This window comes from Plectropomus leopardus, chromosome 17, assembly GCF_026936395.1.
Source record: "Plectropomus leopardus strain MGB_pleo_1.0 chromosome 17, ASM2693639v1, whole genome shotgun sequence".
Lineage (NCBI taxonomy): Eukaryota > Metazoa > Chordata > Actinopteri > Perciformes > Serranidae > Plectropomus > Plectropomus leopardus.
The window spans coordinates 9,435,891-9,452,575 of NC_142192.1; the positions used below are offsets into that span (position 1 = coordinate 9,435,891).

At 38.8% G+C, this 16,685-nt stretch overlaps 1 protein-coding gene across 3 annotated transcripts in view; it reads left to right on the top strand.

Moving 5' to 3' along the window:
• Positions 1-16,685, top strand: part of tshz1 (teashirt zinc finger homeobox 1) — a 200,879-nt gene that overhangs the window by 41,051 nt on the left and 143,143 nt on the right. For all 3 annotated transcript variants that reach the window (XM_088090477.1, XM_088090476.1, XM_088090478.1), the window contains one exon: positions 13,727-13,779. The gene's annotated coding sequence lies outside the window, so the exon portion shown is untranslated. The remainder of the gene's footprint in view (positions 1-13,726; positions 13,780-16,685) is intronic.

Below are 16,685 nucleotides of genomic sequence, written 5' to 3' on the forward strand. Positions count from 1 at the left end.
TTTTTTTTTTTTTTTAAATTGTCTTCCTGCGGTCTCAAAGATCAACTGCTCAGTTTTTTTTCTGCATTCGTCAAATGTTCACTGTCTTTTTTGTGTGTAAAGCTGTTGAAGTAAATGAGATTTCCCAAAGAGCTGTGTTCGCAGAGAAGCACTCAAAGTGATATTGACATGTTGTCAAGCTGGTGCCTCTCTCTGAGGACGTCTTGGGTTGTTGACGGGCCCGGGCTGCGATCATGATTTTTTCCCCTTCTGCTGTTGAGTAATTTCAGCTTGTCTCCCAGAAATGATTTGTTGCTCCTATTTTTAGTCCAAACTCCAATCTTCTTCAGTCAAGTCAGTCAGAAGTTGTCTAGAAAACACCTGCTGTGAAGTTCCTTGGAGATCACCTGTCTAAAATCTGGTCAGTTGAGGGTTTCTTGATTGAGCTGAAAATGATGATTGTGACAGGAGATTAAGAGGGAAGTGAGGTGAGGTGAGGCTTCTTATTTGGATATTTGACTAAAGACTGGTGAAACATTTCTTGCTGTTCAATGGTCTTTAAGCAAAGCCCTTGTCTATCTGCTTTACGAAGATATTGAGAGTATCCTCTATGGGTCTGTCTGGGGGAGAAGCAAAGTATAGTGAAGGTGCCCGACAACACTTTCAAATGTTGAGCTCAGAAATTAGGTTATCACTCAAAACACAGGCAGCAGTTCCTCAAGGAAGAGATGCTCAGTTGTTCAATGTACCGTTGTTGTCCTGTTAAGTCAGTGGAAACATGCACACAACTCATGTCTAATGCCAGTTTTGACAACATTTCGAGGGATGCAACATCTTGATGCTGTGTAAATGTTGGCCGGAAAGGGATGCTTCAGTGAACGGTGAAGATTCTTAATTTCACCACAAACATGTACGCTTTCAAGTATTGACCTAGTCATTTAAAATTGAAGCCAACATTATATGATTTTTGGGCACATGGGCAACAGTGTAACAAATAGTAAACACAATACTGTTACATTTTCACTGTAGTTGTTCAACATGTTAACCTACGTCAGCTTGGGATGGGCATTCCCAGTACTCGCTTTTAATCATTATATAGTACTCGATTGTTTGGAAAAAAAAAACCATGTAAACGTTAACAGGAAACAAATGCCATTTGAAATTAATTTATCAAACAACCAGGCTTCAATTAGTCTATTAAACCATAAATTCAAAGTTGACATATGTAAAATCGTCAAACTTTCTGTTGCTGCTGTTGCATAGGTTAGTCAGCTGGTCTCAGGACAGTTCAACGCTGACCTGTTAGCATGAACTAACACAGTAGCAGCAGCTGATATCCGTCACTGAGATGTGTAACTGCCCAAAAAATTCACACCGACAACAAATATGTGATGCTAACAGTTAGCTGTCAGTGTGTGTGTACAGTGAAATAAGATTTTACCAATTTTAAGTGGTTAAAAAAAAAAGCAAAAGTCATGGTCACATATGGAAGGTTGGGCGGCGATAACTCTATGTTGAACACATATTTCATATTCATCTCTAGAGCCAACATTAGCATTTTTATAGTTGGGATTGTGTTTTGAGCTATTCAGAGCATGCAATTCCAATATTTACTCTTTTTAGCTCTTGTTTTGGTCTCCACCAACTCTTGAGTGCTGATGCTGAGCAGGTGGTGTACAGTGGGTTTATTTATTTATTTTTCTCATTGTTGTGATCAAGAAAACCAACAAAATAGCCTGAAAGACACTTAAATGTGACTTCCTTCACCTGTTTTGAATGTTTGAACTATTGTTTGAACTGATAAATGCAGCTTCAATTAAAACAATCACAACATCTGCGATAGTTGGCTTGTTTCAATTTTATTCATATGTTACATCACCCACAAGTGAGTTAAGGAAAAAAAAATGCTCAAAAAGAAGGTATAATATTACCGCAGTTGCATGTTTTGATAAAATAACCTTGTGGAATATTTTTCAAAAACAGAAAAGTGGCTGCAATTACAAGATATGCCCAAGGCAGCTCGAATTGGTTTCTGACTTTGTCATGGACCTATATGGGAATCGTGATAACAAAGTAGGAATATTTCCCAGTATGAAAAAGATGTATTGCTTTCATGTTGCAACTACCCTCAGGATGAAAATGCGCAGTCAGAGCCCTGCAAGGTTGAATGGTCGAGGTCATCAGGCAGCTGTGTGACATATTGTCCTGATGTTTGGCGGTATGGGCACCTCGTGGGCCTTCACCCCCACATCTACTCAAACCCCTCTTGAAACACATGAGGCCAGACTAGCTCAGATGAGGAGCTCGTGGCTGTTGACCATAAAAAGAACATCAGGGCAATGAGCCACAAAAAAAGAAGGGAAAGTGAAAGAAGGGTGGTGAATAGTGAGGTGGGTGAAGATGGGGAGAAAAAGAGTGTGTTGAGAACAGGTCGGTGAACGACTAAGATAAAGGTGAGAGAAAGATAAGAGCAAAGGATAGAATAAAGAAAAGCAAGGCAAGAAATAAGGCAGAGAGAGATGGAGAAAGTGAAAGAGAGATTGTGCGCTTTGGGCCAAATGGGAGCTACACTGCTCCAGCTGTGACCATAAAACAGCAGGTGGATGCCATCATTAGGCCTGGCAGATAAAGCAGGAATCCCAGAGTCCCAGTTCTCGTGATGCATCTCTCTTGGCACCAGACACTCGTCCACACTAGGATCATGCATGGAAGCCATGACATAAAACATGACTTTGGAAAGAAAAGAAAACGCCATTAAATTTAAGAGTGACTCAACTTAAGTTTATTGCATTTAAAGGGACACTAACCCTAAAATCAAAAACACATATTTTTCACTTTACCCATAGTGCCAATCTTGATTATTTCCTTTTCCTCCAATATAATGGAATTAGATAACACTCAGCTTATGATGCTCAAAGCTCCCAAAAAGAGAAAAAGAAAATAAATTGAAAAATGGAAAAAAAAAATTGACATCAATGTCTCTTGAAAAATTATGACCGTGTTATTTAAGATAAAACACAAACCTAGTCGTGAGCAGTTTCTTGCAATCAAATTTCACCTGCTAATTGTATCGCCCTGCAGAGGTTGGAGTGCATCTACTCATGACCGAGAGACTTATGCTTTATGTAAGCATTAATGCATAATGTTGGCTAGCTCAGTTGTGCTAGGTGAGCTAGAGGTAGATGCACACCTCCCTCTGTGCAGTGATACAGTTGGCGGGTGTCATTTGGTAGAAAGAAAATAGTTCCTTTGTGAAACTGCTCACAACGAGGTCTGTGGATTCTTCTAAGTGACTGGGTCATGATTTCTGGAAAAGAAGCATTGTTTTTAAGTTTTTCAAATGTTTTTTTTTTTTCTGCACCTTTAGTACCACAGGCCAAGTGCCATTTAGTTCCATTATACTGCAGATAAGGCAGATATCTCTCGGGCCAATATCAACAGCACTCAGCAACTCACACCAAAACAAACTAGACCGATAAATAGCACTACAGGTAGGAGACAAAAATATGTCTTCTAGATTTTATGGTGAACTGTCCCTTTAATATGACCTAATTTTGCTTACATATCTCAGTATTTGTGTGAAATGGCTTAATGAGGTGCTGCTTGTGGACTTGTGTTTGGAGTTATTATCAGACATTGGTGGAAAACCTTTAGAAATTCAGTATACATTTGAAATTACTCTATAAACAGAACCTCAGCTCAACTTTTAAGTAACGTAATAAGGATTGCTGTAATGCACGATTACCTGAAATGCTTGCAATATTGTGCACCCCTCCCTTTAACTCTTCTCCTGTTTTTTTTTTTTTTTTTTTTAGTTCGGTGTAAGCCGGTGCAAGAGTTTGGAATTTAGCTGGGAGTGTACCTAAGAGCTGTCATCTGGGATGATAGTTTGATGGCAGATGAGAGCTGCCATTGCAGCACCCTCCAGGTGCCCTCGGGGCTAAATGGATGGCTGCAACATGGCACTTTTAGAAGGTGTTTCTTCGCTCTGATTTGTCTTCACTAGCTGTGTTTTTCCTGCCATTAGCAGACATGTCTATTTGGGATGCATCAGTCTTAAACTTTCTCGGCCCCGACTTCTCACCAACCTTTCACTGTAAATCTTTTCCTATACAGGCAGAACCCCATAGGCTGAGAGTTGTTTGGAAAGAGTTCTTCATTTAAAGTAATGACTGACATGCTTGAAAACTCTTCGCTCCGTGCTTAATGAGAGATAATTTCCGCAGAACTTCTTTGTTTGCTCATGTTGTTTTTTTCTCTTTTATGAATACAATATATTCATTCAATTAAGTATTGTAGACAGGAGAAACTTGTTAAATTGAAATCCACTCAATCAGTGCTAACAACCACTCACTGAGAATCGCTGTGATGTGGATGATCTTCCTGATTCTGTTGTTTTGGCTTTGGCAGCTTGTGACGCATCTTTTGAGTTTTTGATTGGTCTTTCACTGGAGTTCAGTCTTTTTCCCTCTGTGGCCTCAGCGGGGAGCGAAGTGGTGTGTGGAAGCATGTCATCCCCTGATTTCCTTTTAAAAAGCCGACCCTGATGCTTTTAAATGCATCATCAAGGCAATGGGCTGTCCAAGTCGGTTACAAGTTAACCAAATAAACACTGACAATGAAATTAATAATGCATATTGTTTGTGAATGCCTCAGCTGGATGATTTGACTGATGTATGCAAGGATGGTAATTTATTGAAAGTAAATTCATGTAATTGTGCAGCGGAACTTGATGAAGCAAAAGAAGGTGTCAGCACGGCTTCCATCATCATCAGAAGAAAGAAATCATTAAAGAGCAAAAACAAATCCAACTTCAAAGGACGGTGCAGAACAAACACTTATTTTATGGATGTGTTTCATTTAGACCAAAGTTCAGAGCGGCTGTTATGGTAAATATGTCAGATTTGTTGTTGGTTGTTTGCGGATGTGATAGTTTTGGTTTATTTATTTTTCTCACAGTCCACAGGGATGTAAACACTCACTCTGCACATATCAAAGTAGTCAGTGTAAATTTAATTTGAAGATGAGGGTGAACAAGAGCTAAAATGTAGTTGTCATTGTCGAGACATATTTCCAGGATGAGGAGCTCAACCGACAAGACGATCCCAGCGCCCAACTTGGTAAAAATAGTTTACAACTAAACTGTCTCTCTAATGATTGTGATGTCAGCAAAGTGACAAGATGTGAAAATGATTCGTTTGACTCACTGGTTTCAAGGAGCAGTAGTGACAAACTAATTTTCAAGAAGTACTTTCAGTCAAAAACTCTGCAGTAGGCCCGCCTGAAGTGTATTATGGGAATTTGTGCAGTTAGGGAATTCATATTTACTTGGTATGTATTTCATCTTGCTTGAGCTTAAAAAGAATACAGTGGGCCTTTGCTGACCTTTGTGGTTCCTTACTCTCTTAGGAGAGTCTTTATCCCACGATATCCTTACTGTGTGCCTGATATAGACACACAGGCTCGGGCCTCCGCTCTGAATTCTGTCGAGTGTGTGTGCTTTGTTTTTGACCTGGAAATGGTTGTTTTATTGCATTTTGAAAAGAAAGGGAAAAAACTGTATTTTAGTTGTGTCTGGCATCTTTAATTCAGAGTATTCATTTGTTGAAACATAATCAGTGTGATGGGTGAGTTTTAACAAATAGAAGACTTCATATCTAGAAAATATGAAATAAATCTTTAAATGCCAGTCAGTGACTACAAACAACTTACCAACAACTTTGCTCATAACTGCACTAACATCAAAATGGCCCATTTCTGAAAGGGCCCTGTCAGACAGAATGTGACAATGGATGTTGAATATTAATAAAGTACACCATATGTTGTGGACAAAACATTATCCATGCATTATTAAATGTGATTTGCCGTGTCAGCCGTTAATTAACGCTTGTTAAAACATAATAAAAGAATGAGATGTTGGACATGATTAAAGAAATTTTGTTGTAAACACAGAAATCACATAAAGGATAATGAGATAAGAGAGAATAAATTATTGTCAGTGAACGTCTTTTACATTCTTTGTGGGCACTGGTAAGAGAGCTACTTCTGATTGATATGTAGTCTTTGTTGTAACTAATTTGAATCTTTGAATCGTTTGCATATTAAACATTTTGGTATTTAAAAGCTTATGATGGTGGTGTATGACTGCACGTCTGGCTATATCCATGTTGGAATTACACAGGCTAGTTGAGGGCAGCTCAAACATGCTGGACTGGTTCTTTGCCTTCCACTATTGGAGGAGGTCCCAAAGTTTACAACTCAATACTGCTACTTATTTGCCTGTGGTATGTGCTACATCTTATCCATAGGTTTTTTGTGTCTTTCTTGTTTCTAAGGCTGTATCCAATCTATATAGAGTTTGAGAGTTTGAATGGGGGTCGGCGGGACATTCAGGGTGACGGCAATATTTCCGTAAAATAATAAACAGGCTGAGTTAGCCCTCTGAGCTAATGTTAACCACAGTAACGACGGGTTGGAAAAGTGCAACAAAATTTTTGCAGACACTAGATATCACTGTACCTTCTTTTGAAAAATCATTCTGTGTCCCCTCATGTTTTTGCGGGTCCGTAAACGCAGAGCAGGCGAAATTCGTCACAAGTTCTTTTTTATTCTCTGCAGCAGTTTGAGGAGTGTGAGTCGCAGGATGGATAACTGACCTGTTGGTATGATAGGCGCTGATCAGATCGATGGATGAGAGGTGCAGCTGCTGCTAAAAGCAAACTTTTAGACCCAGCACAATAAACGTTTAAGTTTCACTTTATCCGTTTCTGGTGTTCTACTGCTCCATCTCTGCCCACAGTACGCTCTGCACTCTGAGAGTGTGGTGCAGTGAATAACTGCACAGTGTAAATGCTCCAATAGCGCTACTAATGAAAGGTCAAGCTTCAAAATATAAAATCAATATGTGACATCAGATGTTTGAAATGTTGTGGGCTGCCCCAAATAAATGAATGTGTGGGAAAACCTGAAGTCCTGCCACACAATGGAGTGTCTCTCCTGCGCGGCTCCTGTCAGCTCTGTCATCCTAAAAGGAAATCGCACAGGATGACAGTAGAGGTGGTCAAACCAGCATCTGGTTTAAAAGAAGTTTAGTGGGCATCACTGACATTTAGCATGTGAGCTAAGTTGCTCTGCTCTCTGTCTCCGTCACAACTAGTTCTGTATTTTGGTAATTTTGAGACAAGAATGTTTTCAAAAGCGTATTTCTTGTCATGTTGTTGTTCTGCATTGCTTTGTGTAGAATGATGCAACTAAAAATGAAAAAAAATTATTGTGTAGTGATTTGACTGACAAAAACTAGATTTGACCCAGCATCTGATGATTTGAATCATCGACGCTTGGGGGGGCAGCCCTAGTGTGTATGTATGTATGACTGAATGTATGGTCTTGTGCATGTTAAAGTGTTAAACCACTCATCTAAACCTGAGCTGATATATAGAGTATCTTTGAAGAATGGCTTATTGGGACAAAGTATAACGAAATGGTAATTAATAAACTGAGCTTGTGAACATGACAGCATGTATTATTTGACAATACAAGCGAGTTACGACTGAAGTGATTGGTTTCAAAATCCAAATCCAGATTTACCGTGTTCCTCTGTCAGACGAAGAATCAGAAGGGGGAGAGCAAAATCACCCATCAGTTTTTCTTCTCTGTCTTTTGGCGTGTTAATTTGATTTCAAACCGCCAAACATGGTGTCATGGTTTTCTGACAGGGCCTTGGGAGAGAGTTTATCTCATCATTAATTAAATATCATATTTCCCTACATGCTGCCTGTGCTTAATTAGGAAGAGGGGGTCATTTTGGAGGGCTTATTAACTGGAACAAATTTGTTAAAGGAAGGAGACCGAGACAGATAAAAGAGAGAGGGAGTGAGGGGAGAGGAGCGCCTCTGGGTTCACTCGTCCCTGACAAGGCTTGGCTTTCGTGATTGATAACTGCACCAGTCACGGCTCGAGTCAGATGGGAGAGATGAAGGAGTAACTGGGGAAGAGACAGAGGGGAAGAGAGGAAATCTGGGAGGAAGGAGAAGGCGAGGGGGTGGGGGCTGGGAGGAAATGATTGGAGACATATGCTAGCTCTCAAGCAAGATAGAGTTAGACAGAGAGGAGGGAGATGTAGGACGAAGAGGGAGGGACAGTGAGATATGAAAACAAAGAGAGAAACAGAGAGAAGGGCATACAGGGAGATGGTGGAGATTGATTGCAGCACTGGGCCACGTCACTGAGACTTTATCATATCCCAACGTCTCCACCGTTCACATAGTATTTTTAGAATGCTACATAGCTGAACAAAATATGTTAGTACGACCACTGTACAAAATTTTATTATCTTCCATCAGAATCCACTGAATATGCACTTCTGTGTGAATAAAGCCAATCAGGCATCGGTGTCAGATTCATGGGTGACACTGTTTCCCATTTCCCTAATTCACCATGACAGAATGGGTTTGGCCAGGCTGGTAAAACAACAGATGTTTTGCTCGAATGTGACACTTGGGTTGCCAAAAATTCCCAGTGGCAGTGCATGTGTTTGGAGCTGACCGAGCACAAGTTTTGGCAAACGGGGAACAGAAGGGGACAATATGACTTTCGGGCAGAGTAGACTTGCCATAAGAAGTGAAGAGACATCTAAAACTCATATTCTCTAAAAGACAAAAATTGATCCTCGGAGAAAAAGACACATCCTGTAGTTTAACATTTGTAGGATTTGGGGAAAAATATCAGCAGGACACTCATTTTTCAGTCCATATCTTAATCATTCTGCCTTCTTGTGGCTTAATTGTAAGAGTGGTGGTGGGAGGTCAGGCATTTTTAGGCATAGTCTAATATGAAAAGAGAATTTAAGTGCTGGGGGATGTATACATATTGTAGGGGGTATTCTTAAATCTTCTGACAAGTTTAATGGAAAAATGTGGTCTCCCTCAGAATAAATTGTGGAGGTATTTAAAACTTTTGGATCCTACCTATTTTGAATTTCCTAAGCATGTACAGGACATATTACTTTATCAGTTCGCCATTTCATGTTTTTACTAGAACACGTTTCCATGCTTAATGGTCAAAAAATGCTTTTTCAACCTCATACTGTCTGTCCTGGAACACCTGTGTTTGCTATCTGTCAGACGCACTGCAGTTAGCGCTTGTCTCTTTAAAACCCCTTCCCGAAAAAGGCCAGTTCACTGTGATTGGTTAGTGTTTCTGAGTCCTCCATATCTCTGTGTCTCTGCACCATTGTTGTAGCCATGGAATGACTGTAATGGAGAATAGCAGCACCTCGTCTTCTAATATGGCTTCTACACACAACCGGACATGTTCCAGCAGGAGTATGATACGCAATTGTGTAGAAAATTAAAACATCAGCAAGGATTACATGTTTTCCTCACGTTAGCCTGTAGCTACATGTAAATTGGCACTGACCTTACAGCCAGGAAAAATAACCAAAAAGCTTTTAAACTAGGGATACACAATAATATCAGCATGCCATTGGTATCTGCAGATATTGGCTTTAGAATCAATCGTCGGAATTGGCACACATGCTGATTTCTGATGATATGACAACAGATGAAGTGAACATGTGCAAAACATCAACACCAAATATTTTCGATATATCAGCATATCAGATATCGGCAAAAATGCAATTTCGTGCATCCCTGCTCTAAACCCAAATCACAGCTGGACATGTACAGGCAGGGAGAAATTTACATCAGAAACCACAATTTCATGTTTCCCCAACCCTTAGCATGTAGCTTCATGTAGCAGTGTAGGCTACGTAATGTAAACACTTGCAGTAGCGTGCCTGAAGCAGATGAGCAAATAAACGAATAGGGAACACTATCATGCTGTAGCCAGAGTAGAAAAAAATGATGGAAACAGAGTGCTCTAAATGGTAGGAGGCCTGAGGTATTCTCACAGAAAATATTTTTATATACGTTGATCATTATTTGAAATTTTGGCCATTTCAATGTGATCATATTTCATTATAACACTATATGTATGGCACAACAGGCCCCTGTTCAATCTATATGTGGAAAAATGTCTTTTGAGCCCTGGTCAACAGCTCTATTATCCCAGTGTTAGACGTGGTGCCTGAGCATGTTTGGGATGCCACTTTCCTATCCCTGGAAAGAGGGGCGTGTATTTAGTGTTCTGTGAACCATCTACTGATGTGTCCTCTGTGCAAGGATGGAAAACAGCCACCCAGCAGGGGAATTGCTAGACACTTGAATCATGACAGAACAGTTTGGATGTAATTCGTTATTAGAAAGAAACAAGTTTTTTAACTACTTTTTGCACCAAGTCCTGTAGGCTCTTCTACCCCGGTGTCCGGCTCTTGGCATATAGAACGCATGTATTGCTCAATGATTACTGTGTTCCATAAAAGACTGCCAAGTTTTCTCTTTAAAACTCATCCAGGCAGGTCTTGAGTAGTGTAACTTGTCATTAAGTCAGATTTTCCTGCATGGCTTTTGTTGTCCCTTTTTGAGACAAAAACAAAACATCAAAACAGTTGTGCTGATAACCAGCGTAACTATTGAATCTAGAGAACAACAAACTTTATTAGTCTGAGCAACATTAATACTTTGCTGCAGTGAAAACTTCTGAGAGCCATTAAATCTTGAGTGGACTGTCTTTGAAGGCACGGGCAAACACTGGCGCATTGATTGACAGGGTTGGCCTTGCCTTAATAGAACATAATTGGGCAATTTTGAAGGGTCTCTGAAAAATGACCAAATAATAACACATGACTTATCTTGAGACTTGTTTTCTCAGATAATTGTGCAAAAAAGCATCTGGCACACCATTAGTTCCATTTTCACATTAGAATAATAATCCTTTTGAACTAATAAACTCGCTCAAACGTCTGTGCTTGGGTGGTGGGGACCGTGAAGGGGGTAAATACTGTATGTTCCACCGAGAAAGTGCAGAGAAAAGGTAATTTGGGGGTAGGAGGAACAATAACAAAATGTAGACTTTCCTGAAATTCATCATGTCACATGAATTGAAAGTCTTGCCCCCCCCAACATATTTCAAAGTCATATACTAGCTTCTCTAGCTGTGATGTTTTCAGTTGTTAAATGCTAGAATTCATTTCTTTCTGTTCACCTATCAATCCTACTGTTTTCTTCAAACCAATCAATGTTAGAATGTGTATCAGGGAAACACTTAAATTACCAATGCTTCATGTATTAAACAATAACACTGCTTGTCACTGTGACTCCTTTGTAAATGTCACAGTGTTATGAAAATCAGCGTTATGAGAGATTACTAAATTAAAATTAAGTGTCGACCTAAAACAATGCTGTTTCAGCTTGATGAATGAATCTTTTTTTTTTTAATCAATTACAGATGTTAATTGAGCTGCAGACAAATTTCCCTGCAAGTACCAAAGTATGTTTATAAAAAAAAAAAAAAAACAGGTCTTGTACTTTGCCCTGCTTTCTTACCTTTAATGTGGAAAACAATAACGATGCCCAAGGGGACCATTATTGTTTGGGTCTTTCTTCCAATGAGAGATTGCACCAATATCACATCTCAAATTAAAGGATAATTAAAAAATGTTATTTCAAAGTTATTGCCGTCCATAAAACTTTGATTAGGCAAACATTAGCCACATTAGGGCTTAATGGCCATTGCCCCTGTGATTACAACAACAATTTTATGTACTACACAAAGCATATGAAGAAATGAATAATTAAGAATGCAGAAAAAAAGGGTTTTAAACAGCAATTATCTAGCTAACGTTGGGTTTTTTTCAAGAACAGCTTGTGGGAGGTGAAATGAGTATGTATGACTCAAACTGCAATATTCTCAGAACCCACACTATGTTGGAGAATGACTGCAAAAGGACCAGGGGCGGAGCTAGACGTTGTAAACATTTTGGGCCCAGCCCAAACAGAAGGAAGTTCAGAGATTTCAGAGATTTTTTCCCCCATTTACAGCAAAAATACAAATATGCAAGATTTTTCAAGCCATTTAAGATAATAGAATAAAAATCTCTTTATCATCTTAGAAAAACATGATAGTTGCTAAGCAAAACAATTATCACCCTTGGAGATTTTGTTTAATTGTTCTCCAACTGTCTTCATCATTCTAAAACCATAAAACAGCAAATGTTGAGGATGACTAATTTTCACTCCTGTCATCTCAAAGGAGGCAAAATGAATGCTAATATTTGTTATTGGCAAGTCATAGGTTGGGTAGGAAAATTTGTGCTAAAACTAGGCGATAAGACTCATTTTCCATTGCCGCAGTGAACACTGCTTTGCAGCAGACAAGTATGCTTTTAAGGTTTTTTGGGTTTGTATTTTCACTGGTGTATCACAACTATATCATGGGCAGCCTGAAGAACAGGTCAGCAAACAGTAGAAAGTACGGCAGCAGCATGGAGGCCAGTGAAAAACGTACAGTGGTTAGTTCTTTTTTATATCTCTTACTTATTCAGTCTCTCTTTCAAACTAGGTGTAAAAACTAATATGGAACCATGTTTGAGCACTGCTCAGACAATATTTTCTGGCAGCCTGTCAGTGGATTGCACTGTTAAAGGGGTTAGAATTAGGATGTCCAACTGGGTGTTGTATATCCATCACTTCTGATGGAAGCTGGAGCCGATAAATACCGTGATTACTGCAGAGTTATTGGACCAGTGAGGGAATGTCGATTGTAACCTTTCCTATAAAATGAAAAAGCCAGATACTTGGGGGTGTTATTAGTTTCTTTGTGCAATGGTAAAGGGGCTGTAGTTATACTTTGCTAGAGTTCACATAATGCATTTTTATGTGATAAATCTGCTACATTTGAATCCATGCCATAATAATCAGGTCTGCTCTTATTATAAAATTTAGAAATTACAGTGCCAAGTAAATGCAGTCTTTAATACTGTGGATTTAATATAAGGTCAACAGAACAGTTACTTAATTTTGTTAGATTTCTGTAGAGGGGAATAGTATAGATTTGGGGGTAGAGCCCCAGAAGCCACCCCTAGCTCTACCCATAAAAAAAAGAACTAAGGGATGGAAATGGTGTTCACTGAAATAGGATACAAGGCCTTAAACTCACTAAATAAAATAAGTGGCACATGTATGTTAGTATTGCATTAAGATTTTTCATCTGATGTCATAAGAAAATCAAATATTAGCAGAAAGGAGTGAAAATATATTTCATGTCACAAAACAAAAACATCACTGTAGCATCTTTAACAACTTATTTTCACAGCAACAGTGATAATCAAGCTGTGTTTGTCATTTTGCTCTGAGAGATTTATAAGCAAGCTTTGGTAAAATGAGATGAGTCGTTAGCGCCTAAGGTACTGTTAAATTCAATAAACATTCCAGCCATTTTCATAAAACCGGTTTATGGCAGCCTTACACCATATGCTTCCTTCCCCTCCCTCTGTCTCTGCCAAAGGTTCAGCATGCAAACGAGGCTGAGGCTTCAGTCATCTTGTGCTCCGCTGTTTATGTTTCTGATAGTATTTATGAGCTGTGTCAGAGCAACGTAAAGTTGTGGATTAACATTTATTACTGTGACGATATTGCCAATCCATCTCAGAGCATGCCTCAAATGGGAATGAATGTTTTTTATTAGATAAGCAGGGATGAGCTCTTTAACAGGGTGGGAAAAATAATTGCAGATTAGTTGGAGTTAGTGTTTATGATTTTGCAAGGTCTTTCATATGGAATAGATTTGTATTTTGTTTGACTTTTTATGGATTTTGGCTTCATGAAATATTGTTTATAATATTTTGCAGATATCTCGAGGCAGCTCCATTCACCAAAGAAGACCATGAGATCCAGCTGAAAGGTCAGGAAAAACTAGTAAATGAAGACTTTGATCTTATGTTATTTTCTAACATAGGCTTTTTGTCAAGGTCACAAATGGTCATACATGATTGAATAATATAATATTGATTTTGACGGAAAAATGAAAACAATATATAGGTCTGTGAAGAAAATACATACGTGATACATTGTTCCATTACAGGAACAATGTATGCACAGTCATTGCGGTACACAATATTATTGTCATTTTGAGATCATTTTATACCACTAATAATATGATTGTATAATCATGCACATATCCCCCATACAGCTGTTTGTCTGATGTCCTATGAAAATACACACAACAGAACAATGATTTCCTGTGAATTAGCGTCCCATGAATGACATTACGTCCTTACAGTTATGTAATTAATGTAAACTTGGTGTAGGTATGTGAAGTTTAGATTTAGGAAAAGAAATATGGTGATTATGTACTTTAAAATGACTCAAATTCACACAGTAGCGAATACGCGTCTCCGGGGGAAAGTCCTGAGGGAAAGTGCTGATTTTTGTGACCCATCCACAACCCCAACCTGTGTCTATACAAGACTGTATGAATTTGGGTGCATTACTTTTTGGCGGCAAATGTTTTGAGAACAGCCTGAATAATGCAAGTGCACCCTTTCAAAGAGCACTGCAATTTTAATTCAGAAAATTCAGACATTGGAATTGGAATAAATTGGAAAAAAAAAAATTAACGGATTCTTTAAGATAACATCTGTAAATATATACAAGAAGGTATATATGACATTTTAGTAGACTATCTACATATGAGTAGCCCAAAATTACTCAGTTTGAGACTAAGAGACAAGCTTAGCAATGCTCCGGGAACACTGGTGTTGACTAAAATATGGGTGACTTATTTATACAAACAAACATGCATGTAAATATAACCAGCAATATCAAGGTCAGCAAAATGATTGATGTCCATATATGTTGTCATGCTTTTCAACAATAGCATGATCATTGAGACAGGGCTAACAGCTAACCTTAAATCTAAAACTTTAAAAGCTTTGTCATTTTTGTTGATTTCCAAATGTAAAATGATGTAGGCACTCTAAGTTCTTTGTCAGACAGTGTTCAAAATATGGCATTTTGATACCGTGCTTTGGAAACACTGGATATTGACTTTGTAATCTTGTGATCCATCTGGATCACCAAAGTCAAATGTGTTTAACCTTAACAATTTAAAGCAGATGTTATTTCTTTAAATAGTTGAACATGGAGGATTTCCAGCGTTGGCCTTATGGAGGGAAAAACCTGGCAAAGACTAAACATGAAAAACGTTTTGTCGGGCTGCATCTGTCCAAGTAAAGCTTTACTACAATGCTCAGTTTTCCACACTGTAATCTGCAAGAGAGAGAAATAATAATTTCCTTTGTGCCGATCTTGGAATGCATTATTAATTGTGCTTTCATGTTTCTTCATGATGCTAATAAAGCAACAATGCTCTTCCAAATCACCTGAAAAATGAGTCCAAGGACAACGGGCATCGCACAGGAAAGGCGTGGCTGTCCACTTTGAGAAACGATGGGACTCAACAACCAAGATTAATGGAACTCAGATGGCTTTTAATTAGTGCAGCTGTGCTCATTAATTATCTGCCCACAACACAAATGTTTTTATATTTGGGGAAAGTGTTGATTTATTTGATTTTGTTTGCCAGCGGATCTAGATGAATGGTTGTTCATTTTGAATTTTGCCAGCACTAAAAGGGAAGGAGAGCAGAGGAAGTCTTCTCCAGTTAGCCAGTCTGTTGCAGACATAGTGTTATGGATGATGGTGTGTCATATGACAGCAGTCATTAACATTGAGAGCAATCGTCTGAAATGTTGTGAATGAATTGGAGGTCTGTTGATAGATTTTTAAAGATGTTTCCAGAAAGCACTGCATGATTACAGTATAAATCTTGTTTTTTTCTGGGTAGTTTCTTGGTAGCATATGTTTTTAACTTTTTGTATAAATACGGGTTTGCTGTGATTGTGTTGCCTCTGTAGTGCTGTATCAGGCCTTTTATAAGGAGCTGATTTGTAACCCATTCTACTCTTTTCACGGTAGAATGTGAAGTATTTGGTGGCCCAAGGACATGTGCAGTACAACGGCCCGAAATCTTTTACAATATTATAAAAGATTAACACAGCAAGTGCTCATGGACTCTCCCTGTTCGAAAAGTTCACACTACAAGTAACAGGAACAGCATGCCCTGCTACATTATCGCTGATTCGCTGTTGAAGTGTGCGTCAATGACTTTTGTCTGTCTGCGCCTTGCCACAAAACACCTTGACTGCACAAATTTGTATTAGATCATAAAAATTACTATGATCAACGTCCAAGCCCCATTTTAACATCTCATTTCGCCGCCCCATTGCGTCCCTGTGTGACCTGCAGCTTACATAAAGCTAGCCTACTTACAGCTAACTAGTCTAAATAACAAAGTGCCACAGCTAAAACCAAACCATTTGGCTGGTTGACGCATCACAGCATCATTTGAGCGCTGAAAAAAAGTTGAAGCCAGTCACACCCATCAGCAGTGATAAGTGTCAGGCGTCAGTTTGTAGCTCTGTGTCACTGGCTTCTGTTGAAAATGAATTGTAGCTTGTTGATTTGTCTCTTAAAGTGTAAATGTAGCATTAGACTTCCAACATATGAATAAGGCCAGTAATGTCCTTTCTCCATTCCATGTAGAAACCCAGGTTATGGTTGTTTTCAGCATGGCACAGAGAATGTCTCCAGCCTGATAGAAATCTGCCAGACTATTTTGAGGTTGTCAGTGACTGATTCAAATGGTTTTCAGTTGATGTCTCATCATAAACATCCTAATATGATTAAAATAGAATGTGAGCTGCTTTTTTGCAATTTTGTGCAAATATTGTTTTAGGAGATATCTAT